The sequence below is a fragment of the Ascaphus truei genome, chromosome 1 (genome assembly GCF_040206685.1).
Source record: "Ascaphus truei isolate aAscTru1 chromosome 1, aAscTru1.hap1, whole genome shotgun sequence".
Taxonomy (NCBI): domain Eukaryota; kingdom Metazoa; phylum Chordata; class Amphibia; order Anura; family Ascaphidae; genus Ascaphus; species Ascaphus truei.
In genome coordinates, this window is record NC_134483.1 from 11,816,708 (window position 1) to 11,829,098 (window position 12,391).

The window sequence follows — 12,391 nt, forward strand, 5'->3', positions numbered from 1 at the left end:
CTGAGTCCTCCCCCACCCTGCCTGCAGTCAGGCACTGACTCCACCCTGCCTGCAGCCAGGCACTGACTCCTCCCCCACCCTGCCTGCAGCCAGGCACTGACTCCTCCCCCTCCCTGCCTGCAGCCAGACAATGACTCCTCACCCTCCCTGCGTGCAGCCAGGCACTCACTCCTCCCCCACCCTGCCTGCAGCCACACACTGACTCCTCCCTCTCCCTGCCTGCTTCCAGACACTGATTCCTCCCCCACCCTGCCTGCAGCCAGGCACTGACTCCTCCCCCACCCTACAGCCAGGCACTGACTCCTCCCCCACCCTGCCTGCAGCAAGGCACTGACTCCTCCCCCACCCTGCCTGCAGCCAGGCACTGACTCCTCCCCCACTCTGCGTGCAGCCAGGCGCTGACTCCTCCCCCACCCTGCCTGCAGCCAGGCACTGACTCCTCCCCCACTCTGCGTGCAGCCAGGCACTGACTCCTCCCCCTCCCTGTCTGCAGCCAGGCACTGACTCCTCCCCCTCCCTGCCTGCAGCCAGGCACTGACTCCTCCCCCACCCTGCCTGCAGCCACACACTGACTCCTCCCCCTCCCTACAGCCAGGCACTGACTCCTCCCCCTCCATGCAGCCAGGCACTGACTCCTCCCCCTCCCTGCCTGCAGAGAGCTCCGCACAAGAGAGTGAGGGTAAAGGTTTGTGTGTCTGTTGTGTGTTTTGTGGATGTAAAGGGGGTCAGCAGAGTGTTTTATTAGTGTGTGTGTCTTCTGTTGGTGTGTGTTTTGTGGGTGGAGGAGGGGTGCAGAGTGTTTTATCTGTCTGCAGTGTGTGGGTTTACATGGGGGCTGACGTGGGTGTAGAAGGGGGCTGCTGGTGTGTGTTTTATGGATGTAGAGGGGGCAGCAGTCTGTTTTGTTGGTGTGTGTCTGCAGTGTGTTTTTTGGGTGTAGAGGGGGGCTCAGTGTGTGTGTGTGGTAGTGGGTGTAGATGGTGGAGGAGGGCTGCAGAGTGTGTTTTGGTGTGTGCGTCTGCAGTGTGTTTGTGTGTTTTGTGAGTGTTGGGGGTGGAGCAGGGCTGCAGTGTGTTTTGTGGGTGTAGAGGAGGGGGGCTGCTCAGTGTGTAGGGGGGACTGCAGAGTGTGTTTGTGTACACTACCGACACACTTTATTGAAGTGTGGTCGGTACCGCAAGCCGGGAAATCTCCCGGCTTGCTAGTGGCCGCCCCTCGGCGTGCCGCGCGTCATAGACGCGCGGTCACGCGTCATCGGGAGCGTGCGCCCCCTGCACGCGTGTCCAGGGGCTCCCCGAGGAAGCCCTGGTGTCCCGCGATCGCGGGACAGCGGCAGGGGGTTCCGGGGGACCCGGCGGACCCGTCAACGGTAGGGAGAGCGCCCCGATCGGAGGGCGCTCTTCCGCTGCTTCGGCGTGCGCCCGTCACACTCGGGCGCGCGCCAGGCTACTGCTGCGGCACAGAACGGGCAAATGCTCGAATAAACTGTGCCGCAGCAGTATATAGAGGGGGAGGGTTGCACAGTGTGTGTGTGTGTGTGTGTGTGTGTGTGTGCGTGTGCGTGTGTGCGTGTGTGTGTGTGTGTGTGTGTGTGTGTGTGTGTGTGTGTGTGTGTGTGTGTGTGTGTGTGTAGGGGGCTGTGTGTATGTACAATTTCCTTTTAGAATGTAGACGATCCTGCTGATAAAAATCAATATGACTACAAAAATGTATCTTTTTTATGAAAAATTTAATAAAATTAAAAATAAGCTTACATTTAGCCTATAATGGTAATAATCCCTTCGCCTCAGGCCTTCAACTCTTCCAGCTAGGGCATTATTGGCCAGTAATGCCCTGTTCTTCGGGGATTATTACTTAAATATAACTTGTCCATTTTTTTTTCTTTGTAATCCCCGATCAACAAATGTGAACACATTATAAAGACGAGCGCTGACCGTTTATTTTAGACCATTGGCACCCATGATGCATCCAGTGTTCATTTGCCACATCATCATCCCTCCTGTCTTGGGCCATTTTTCAATATGGTAAGAAGTCGTTAGCCAGGGGTCTGGCGGCACAAGCGTCACATGCTCGCTCCTGAAGTAATCACGTGAGCAGACCCCAAGTGCCGGAAACAGAAGTGGAGTGATCTGGACTTGCAGTTTGATTGAGCTGCTCAGTCAGAGCGGTCAGCCCGATGACCCCCATGGGAACATCAATATGGCACTCTATAAGTTAATGCAGAGGTGCCCAACACCTGTCCTCAACCCCCCCCCCCAACAGGTCAGAATTTCAGGGTATCCCAGCATCAGCACAGGTGGAACAATTAGCCACCGGTGCTGAAGCAAGGACTGATTGAGTCACTTGTGTTGAAGCAGGGATTTATTGAGCCCCCTGTGTTGTTGCAGGGACATCCTGAAAACATGACCTGTTAGGGGGGGGGGCAGAAGGGGGGCTTGAGGACTGCAGCTGTGCACCCCTAAGTTAATTTATAGTTGCTTTACCTTCTATTCTAGAGTTGCAGGCACATTCAATAGGGGAATTAGAATGAATACATAAAGCTTCTTTTTCACCTAATTTGCATGAGCTTGTGATTTGGGAAATGGAAATCAATTTGGAAGGAGTTAAATATATATTATAATGGGACCTATCAAATTCTGTGTATTTCATTTTCTTCCCCCTATCTTACATTTTATAAAATATATAATCTGTAAGGCCTCTGTACACACACACACACACACACACACACACACACACACACACACACACACACACACACACACACACACACACACACACACACACACACACACACACACACACACACACAGCATATGTGCATATATCATCAAAATAATGAATACAAACTACTCCCCTCTGTGCTGCACCTCTCAGGAGTTTTATAGAAACACCTTTCTACAATATTCCCTATGCAATGTGTGCAACAAAAAGCAGTACTTGTATCAAAGACAAACATCCTGAGGAAAGCAATGGGGTTTTTTCTTTGATAAAGCTAGTGCTATTTTTTCCACCTGAATCCCCTCCGAGTATAACATTCCATTTAGCTGAGCAGTAACTTACTGCACGAGAGCTGGTCACATTCAGTTAGCTGAGCAGGTACAGCCTGACTGAGCCAGGGACCCGGAACTCAACTCTATCATTGCTAACACTTAAGTCCCACTTTGGGAATTATTGTGAAGTCCTTCGCTGCCAAGACGCCTGTCAGACCTTTCCGAGTAACGATTCCCAGATCCCGGCAGCTGTGAAGGTGTTAATGAAGTGCAGTGCAATTCTTTCAGTGTAGGCAGGGCTGGATTGCACATGACTTTCACGGATAGGAAGCAGCCCCACTGGTTCAGAAAGGGTTCAGAAAACCAGTTTGCACCTCATTAAAACACATTGCACCCATGCACCTTACAATAAAACACTTCCATCTCACGCTTTGTGTCAAGTCTGTGACTTCCCACATCTGTTCTAATCTGGCTCTTCTGTTATTCTATCTCAAATGTCTCTAGTGCTCATGTTTCGTACCCACTGTACCGCTTCCTGGGTATCAAGGGTCCGCAGGAGAGCAGAATTTTGGTGCCCACTCTAAAGTCATACTAGACTAAAAAAAAAAGCTGTGTGAGCTGTGCACACGCATAGTAAGTGAAACTTCTTCGACTTTCGTCACAGAAATTGACTTATAACGCGCGTGCTCGGCACTATCGCCGCCGGCGCCGCATGTCACAGCGGGTGCGTGGGGGGAACGGTGGCCCTTAGGAACGGCGCTGGCGGCTATCGCCTCTGCCACCGCCGCATGTCACAACAGGCATGTGGGGGGAGGGATGGGGGAGCCGTGACGTCACTTACGTTTCACATTTGTCCCCCATCTCTCCCGTTTTACCCCATCAGAAGAGGTGCCACTAAAGAAGTTTCACTTCAAAAGTTATATTAGGGATTGCACATGTAGCGCACTTTCCCCCACAGACATAGTGGCTAGTGTGTATGTGCTGCTTTACTTGGGGCTCACAGGAGGACTGAGACTCCGCTACTGAGAGCCTGGGGTGTATCTGATCCGTCGGTCGATAGCGCCTCCACCTGCGCGGGATCTTAACTGAGTGGGATAACCCAGTGCAGGACAATATAATAAAAACACACCGGTATAATATAACAGGTTTACTAGACACATAGAACAATAACAACACTACAGAACACCTAGGCCTCGCATGGCCGTAACCCCTTACCGTGCCTTCCAACATCGTGTCCACACCCTAGTAGGTTTACCCCAGTGTATTGAGGTGCTCCTGGACACCCAACCACCCTGGTGTCCACAGAGTCAAACACCCACTCAAGTGTGTGAAACAGCACTGCCCCATTTGCCGTGTATTGTTGGTGCACTTGATGAGATGAGGTACTTGCCTGGTGGTTCCACACCCGGGCACGCTGATGTCGCAAGATGGGATCCACGGATCCGTTGACGTAACCCACGAATCCTCCACCTGTAGTTCCCGTGCGGATGTCTAAGGGTAATGGCTGCACTGCTCCTTAGCTTCTGCGCATGCATGATGCGCAATTCAAGATGGCGGCCCCCGCTAGTTGGGTGTCCGCTGCGGAGCCTCTGGAGCACCGGAGCGTTCCCTGTAACTGCCCCCACCTTCCTGCCTTCTCCCCAGCCTCCTCCCCGCAACCGGTAACCGTTGGATGCACTCGCACCCCTGCGCAGCGGATCGAGAGGTAGGGAGCAGCGGGGGAAACCAAGAGGGGGACCTGGCTACACACTCATACACAGGGTTGTATTTGCAGTCACTCATGCATGCATACTGTACATACAGATGTCGCAGGTTCCATCGTTCCCTCAGAGATCATGACATATCCTGTTAGAATGCAGGATATTACAGCGTTTCCAAGGGGCTAAATGGCAGTGATAGGGCAGAATGTAATAACAAAAGGGAACAATAAATAATAACTTTATTTCATATAGTGCTTTTCTTAAAGAGCATATACAATGCAATGCACAGTACGCACCACTGGCTAAAGAGATGTTATACAATATAGTGCAGCAATGACTGACCGGCCATCTGAATGGAATCTAAGGGACAAATCAAAGCCGTGTGAGTGGAGTATTAACAATCTCTTGGTCCTGGTGCCAAAATGTCTGTGCCTCAAACATTTTGCCAGTGAAAGTGTTAAAGACATAGTGATGTATTCATAGAAACATACCATCCGATGACTGATAAGAACAACTCGTTCCACTCAGTCTGTCTTATTTTTTAGACCTGTTATTAAGTCTCAGACATGGTTTTATTTCTAGCAATATTTCATATTTAGGATCATTTTAGTCCGTCCGTCACAGTTTGGAAATCCTTTCCGGTATTGCACTACTTGAAGTGAAGTAATAACACAGTTTGGTGATTGCGACCCGTAGAGACTTTCTGCAGGTATTTTAGATGCTGCATGTTTTACTGAACTAGCATGAATTTATGTTACATGTTACACAAGTTTTAAAAAAAATGGCAAAGTTATTTCTTCCGGTGAAGACAGAAGACTTTTAAAGGAAAGAGGGAAACAGCAAAACATCGGAGCTCCAGCCAGCTGACTATACTCACTTAGAAAATGCAATTGGGTATTGTGTTACCATTCTAAAAAATGGCAGCCCTGAATGGGTTAACCAAATTACTTGTTTGAATGTGTATGTATGTATTTTGATGCCCACACCACGTTTTAGCATCTTTTAGTCCCAGATAAAGGCAGGAAACGTCGTATTTTCTGTGCAGGGGTTTATTTACAGGGATTAAATCATATGCTAACAGGCCCATTGTCCCTTTAAATCAAAACAACACATAAAAATAAGACCTATTCCCTTTAGGGAAAGCTAACTACACCATAGCTTTCACACTCACTAACTGCATAGCCAGCTTAGCTGGTTCCCAAGCCAAAACATGCCCTGGCATATGCAACAATCTACACATTCTCTGCACACAATAATAAGGGTTTTGCTAATCTTAGTCCTTTTGGAGCAGACATCCCTGCTTCAGCACAGCCTTGTCGTCCTTCCTTCCTAAGGGAACTGAGCCCCACGTTTAGCCCAGAGAAACTCTCCTCTGTAAATGCCAAGGAGCGGACATCCCCGCATCAGCACGGCCTTGTCGTCCTACTTCTTAGGGGAACTCAGCTCCACACTGCGCCAGAGAAACTCCTCTGTAGTTCCTCTATACCAGCTTCCGCAGCTGGGGAGCACTTCTATCTCCCCCTTCTCTGGGGAAAACAGTCTCTCAGCTTAGCAGCTTTCAGTCTGTCTTTTAAACCACTTCCTTGTTCACTCAGACCAGACTGATTAGCTCCATTAGTTAGCAGCTGCTGCTGGCTTCTCTTTGAGGAATTAACTCTCTGTGAACTGGAAAGCACACTTACTGCACTGTTCCAGCCCCTAGAGGACAGTGATGGTGCCACAGTATATACAGTATATAAGTGTTAATTATATTATTTGTTATTTATATGATTGTAACATATATTACTACTGTAAAGCGTTATGTACATTAATGGCGCTATCTAAATACATACTGTACATACAAATCATTAGTCAGACTGGATATAGCATTGGGGCTCCTGTGTCTTTTGTTGTATGCATTAAGTCAGGGGTGCACAATCTTTTCTGTTCGAGCTCCCCTGTCTGCTTCCCCCCCAGCTCACACCCCTCCCGTGTCCTTACCTGCTCTCTTGCTTCAGCGGGGTCATATGACGTCACAATGTCACGTGACATTGCGCTGCCATGGTAACACATCGCCATTTGACTCCGCACCAGCTGAGAGCAGGTAAGAGAAGTTGTAGAGGCCTCATGCCCCCCCGGCATTTAATTTAAATGCACGGAAAAGAACGCAGGGCCTCTGTAACCGCCCCCCTGTTTGCGCACCTGAATTAGGTCACTACCTAGTAGAACTTCTATTGACGCAAATATATACGGTATAGTGTAGTGGATTTCAGTTTTGAGCTTGCAGGGACTGTGTGGGAATCTCTTTGAGGTGCAGGAATCTAGGGGGGGTGAGTGGTCAGGTTTCTTGGAGGATGGTATTAATCTATATGACATAGCACGTGACATTTTTAATATGGGTCTCTGGGATGAGGTGGAAAGAGCTCTGGGTTCAGTGGGGAAACAGTCAAATGGAGGGACTGGGAGAGGTGGTATAAAAGTAAGGGACAGGAAATACTCACCCTCTTTTCCTCCATAGGCTACGAGGATCCCGACCTACTGCCGTCTGTTTTGGGGTTTGTTTAAGAAGATATACAATAATATATATATATATATATATATATATATATATATATATATATATATATATATATATATTAATGTTATTGTTGTTATGTTGTTTTAAGTTTAGAAATTTTTTTTATATATATATTATGAAAATGATCAAAAAGATTTATGTTAAAAAAGTATAGATAGCAAAGATGGATCAGTGATCCAGTTTTAATAAGGTGAGGAAGGCGTTGCTGGTATGTGCTAAGGTGGCAGGTCAAGTGATGTCCATCTGGTTTGGCTGGTGGTCTGTATACAGTATATCTCCAGCTAGGCTGGTACGGCTGGTGGGTTCTTGGCCATCATATGGGACGCAGGTGGATTATCAGGTGTGGGTGCAATCTGACGCTGCTAGTATTTTTGGTATGTTGTTTGATAAAAGTTGTGGACATTTTACCCCAATTTTGGAGTCTGTATCTTATTGGTTGGGCATTGGGTAGTTAATGGACCGAGAAGTAAACTCGAGACCTCGCAACATCATGAAACTGATTGTAATTGTATATTTCTCCTCTTTAGTATATAGTGGTAGCTCAGGGGTTCATTTTAGCCATAGCTTAATGCAAGGTGATAGGCCTACTCTATACTGCATGTCCTGAGTTGTAATTGTCTTAGTCTGACCTTTGACTGTAATCAACCAATCAGGTTTTGGTCAGAGGTGTATTTACTGTATTTATGTCTTAGTTTTTATTTTTTATGTCTTCTTCTATCTTCGTTATTTTGCTGCTTCAGAACACAGGTCTTCTACTTTCTCTCCTAATTCAAACCATGGTGTTGCTCATACAGATAATAAATGGTTACATTGACCCAACAAACTCAGATATTTTGTCAGTTGTTTTTGTTTCTTTGTCAAACAATCCAGGGGGAGCATATAGGGGGAAAAAAACAGAAAACACACAAATAAGTGTAGATGTATGGGAAATCAATTGATGAAATATATGATGGTATCTTGGCTCGTATGTCTTGTCTACTCACAGGATGTCAGTGAATAAAAAGCAGTTTGCAATTTGGGCTGCTACCCATATGGAATGGTGTGGTCAGGATCCCCCTCAATAGGCTCCGTCAACGATGATATATGATAAGTGTAGGATGAGAGAGAGAACTACATAGTGCGATCAGACTGATATAAATTTCTTTATGTAAAAAACGGGGTATTAAAATGCGCACTTACAATGTGCCAATTTAAAATAAGCATGTATCACACAAATGGTGAAATTGGAGGTTCGCCGTACTGCTCACCACCTCCCTTAGGTTCAGCTGGCTTCCATTGCTCGATATCCGGAGTCAGAGCTTCCCTCCTTGTGCCCGTCAGAGAATGTGACGTCACGGCTGCAGGGCTGGTGGGCTACGGATCGCCTCCAAGATCAAAATAGGTTCACTCAACGCGTTTCGCCCAGCTAGCAGGAACTGTTATCGGCTTCGTCAGGAGTATGTGTAATGATATACGGGTAGCCCTTATATACCCTTTCACATATTCAATTAACTAATTAATCCATTAAACATTTTAATATGCTAATCAGCTCTAGTAGCACTGGGATATAGTACAATAAGACATCTAACATGATTATAGAGATGGCAATTAGTATATAATTATAACACATAGAGAAATATACAATATTCTAAGCAGAGCATTACATACAACACATCAGGGAAAATGTGATAATCAATGATATTAACAATACAATTCATTCCCCTATATGGGGAGTAAAATGTATGAAATGTCATTAATCAATTATTTATAATCAAGCAATGAATCAGATTTAAGTAACGACCATGATTTAATACATATATGTAGTCTTTATTCTAATCGACATACTTGAGCACAATACATATATCTAAAGGCCCACAGAGGTCCTAACACTAATCAATATTTAAAAAATAATATTGATCCTAAAGAGGAAGATATACAAGACTCATGGGGGCAGGAGGGATGAGGAGCATATATATGTGTATTATAGTATATTATTTCAAGAATCCAATGTGTTCCTCCTGTCTTTTGATTATATACACAAATTATATATATGTATTTAGTTTTAAATTTGATTTTAATTTTAATTCCTCAGAGAAATTAGGAAGCATTATTTATAATAAAGATGTTTGCATATCTGAATAAATCATCATATTTTCTATTTGACGCTGTTTATTTATATGATCTATTATCCAATTTATTCATGCATTAATTGGCGGACATTAATTAACAAGCATTAGTTTTTATGTGAAAAAATATGTGTACTCTATACCCTTATTCATGATCTTCATGCTAGGTTGGGACAAAGAAGAAGAAGAGACTACACACCACCCTTATATGTGTGCCAAAATATATATCTTTGATATGAAGAATATAAATATACAATTTGGAGAATCACTATAATGACATTTCATTTACACAGAAAAGGACGTGCATGGTTAATAAACACATTTGACTTGTATTTATCTTGTTATCTAGACACAATATTGATAATGCATTAAGCACATGAATCGAACATGATTGTGATGTAAAAAACAGACAGAGATACAATATATTCATACATATCTGAAAGACAAGCAAGGGAGAGAAGCAGGGAAAGAGAGGAGATGTAGTAACCATGAGGAACATAATTCATTTAAAAAACGGTGCGAGATCTATTTCTGCATTCAAACCTCTAGGAGTCAGTGTCTTGAGGCGGTGGATCCAGAATGTCTCTCTTTTGAGTAATTCTGATCCTCTATCACCTCCCCTCCATTGCGGTAACACATGTTCAATGGCTTTAAATTGCAGACATGTCGGTTCTCCACCATGAAACTCTACAAAATGATTTGGTATACTGTGATTTGTCAGTTTTCTCTTTATGCCACTCAGGTGTTCGATAATCCTGGTTCTTATAGGTCTGATTGTCTTGCCTATGTACTGTAACTTGCAGGAACATTCTAGCAGATATACTACAGTACATGATCTGTCCTGCAAGTCATAAATGTTGCAACATCAAAGACTTCACCTGTGACATTAGAACTGAATTGAGTCTGGTTTGGTGACTTGAACTGACATGCCTTACAGCTTTTACAACCAAAAAAACCTTTCCTACTCAGCCAATCATTATCTTTAGATTTGATTTCTCTGAGCGCACTAGGGGCCAGTTTGTTCTTGAGATTATTGGCTTTTTTAAAAATCACATTAGGTCTTTCTAGAATGTTTGGGCCGAGAACTGGGTCGTTTTTAAGAATGTCCCAATGTTTTGTTATTATGCTCCTAATCTTCCCTACTTATCTACTGTATCCAGTTAGGAACGCAAAATTAAACCTATCGCTTGTATTTGTATCCTTTTGTTTAGGTTTTTATTTCTTTGGACATTAATGTAACTTAAGGATTCCATACACTAAATACTTCAGCCTAAAATGGGGCAGGGGTGAAGATAAATTTGACCCTGATGAAGCTGGATGCGTGGAATGAAACGTAGAACATTTTTAGCATATGGATTGGCTAAAATGAATGTTTACGAGGGCCCAGCATGTGCTATCTGCTTTTGTAGCTAGTTTAGGGAGAAATTACCCTCGCTGATTTGCTGGAGGCCCAGTGACTATTTGTTTTTTTTTTATATATACTGCATTTCTTAAATACTGTTTACAGTTATATCTTGTTATTTGAAGATACATTTTGGCTGTGAGTCCCATCTTAACGTGTCACATCTAAAGTGTCTGGCAGAGTTAATTTTGGAGTTCAAATTGGATGTGAAGATTGGAGGAAGATCTGGACTCTGCACCACAACAACAACTTTGCAACTGTGAGAAATTTACTTTCCAAAAGCTGTCATTATTTGTACTCTTTCTATCCCCCAGTACATGGGAAGTCTCTCCTTCTGCATCTCATTATGCCCTCCCTACTGCTTTTTCTGTTTACTGTTTCCTCACTCCTTTGTGAATGTCTCTGTTCTCTCAACTTCCCCACTGCACCATTATTTATACACCTCTCTCCCAACAACTTCTTTACCTCTCAATAAAAAATACTCACACAAATCCTCTATTCACACCCTCTATCTACTCCTTCCTGCTGCTGGGGATCTCCCCTAAGCCTGAAGCCAGACATACAAACCTGATTTCGCCTATGCCTCCCTGTCATCTCTTCCCCTGTAAATTGTGTTAACCCTCTCATTTTAATACGGACTAACCTTAAAACTTGCCCCACAAATCAAGCATTCCAATAGCATGCACTCATGGTTACTGTCCCACACTCAGTCACTCCTACCACCCATTGTGACCAAGCACTGCCATCTACAGCACTTATTCCCTCACCTGCTGTCTCTGTAAGTTCCCATCAAACATCTTAAATTTTAAGCTCTTCGGGGCAGGGATTTCCTTTCCTATTGTCTGATTTTGCTGCACTTATTGTATTATTATAATTCCCTGTACTGTATTCTTTGTGAAGCGCTAAGTACACTTTTGGCGCTATATAAATAAAGACATACATACTTAAAAATACGGTCATTTTCAATAAGATGTTGAGTACGCTTGGTCTCTCTGGATTTCATGGCGAGAAGCTTGAGGTCTCCCTGCTTGGCAGTTCTAGCATTGAAAGGGATACTATCTGCTATCTGTGCAATCTTTATGCTATGGTGCAAACCTAACAGGTTTCTTAATGTTTAACAATCCAGCGCTTGATCCCCTCCAAGGATCAACCTGTTTCTTTAGAATAACCAATGTCACACTCCTGACCTTAGTCCACCTAGGCACGACCATGTTGCTACCCCAATATCTGAACAAGCTGCTCACCCCTTCCACACGCAGCACTTATCATCTGAGATTTGACTCCAAGGGACTGTTCATGGTCTCAAGGTTCAACAAAGTAACCAACCTCTCCTCCTTCTCTTACCATGCACCCCACAACTGGAACAATCTACCTGAGACTCTCAAAGCCACCACCAGTCTAAGTTTTTCCAAAACTAAAGCTTTCTCACATTTTAATCTGGTCAGTAACTGTTACATTCGCCTATAACATATATTATCTTTAACTGTTCATGTCATATCTTTATATGTAATGTATAACCCTGCTCACTTATTGTAACCATGTATTTGTCATCTTAACTCTGTGCCCAGGACATACTGTACTTGAAAACGAGAGGTAATTCTCAATGTATTACTTCCTGGTAACACGTTTTTATAAAT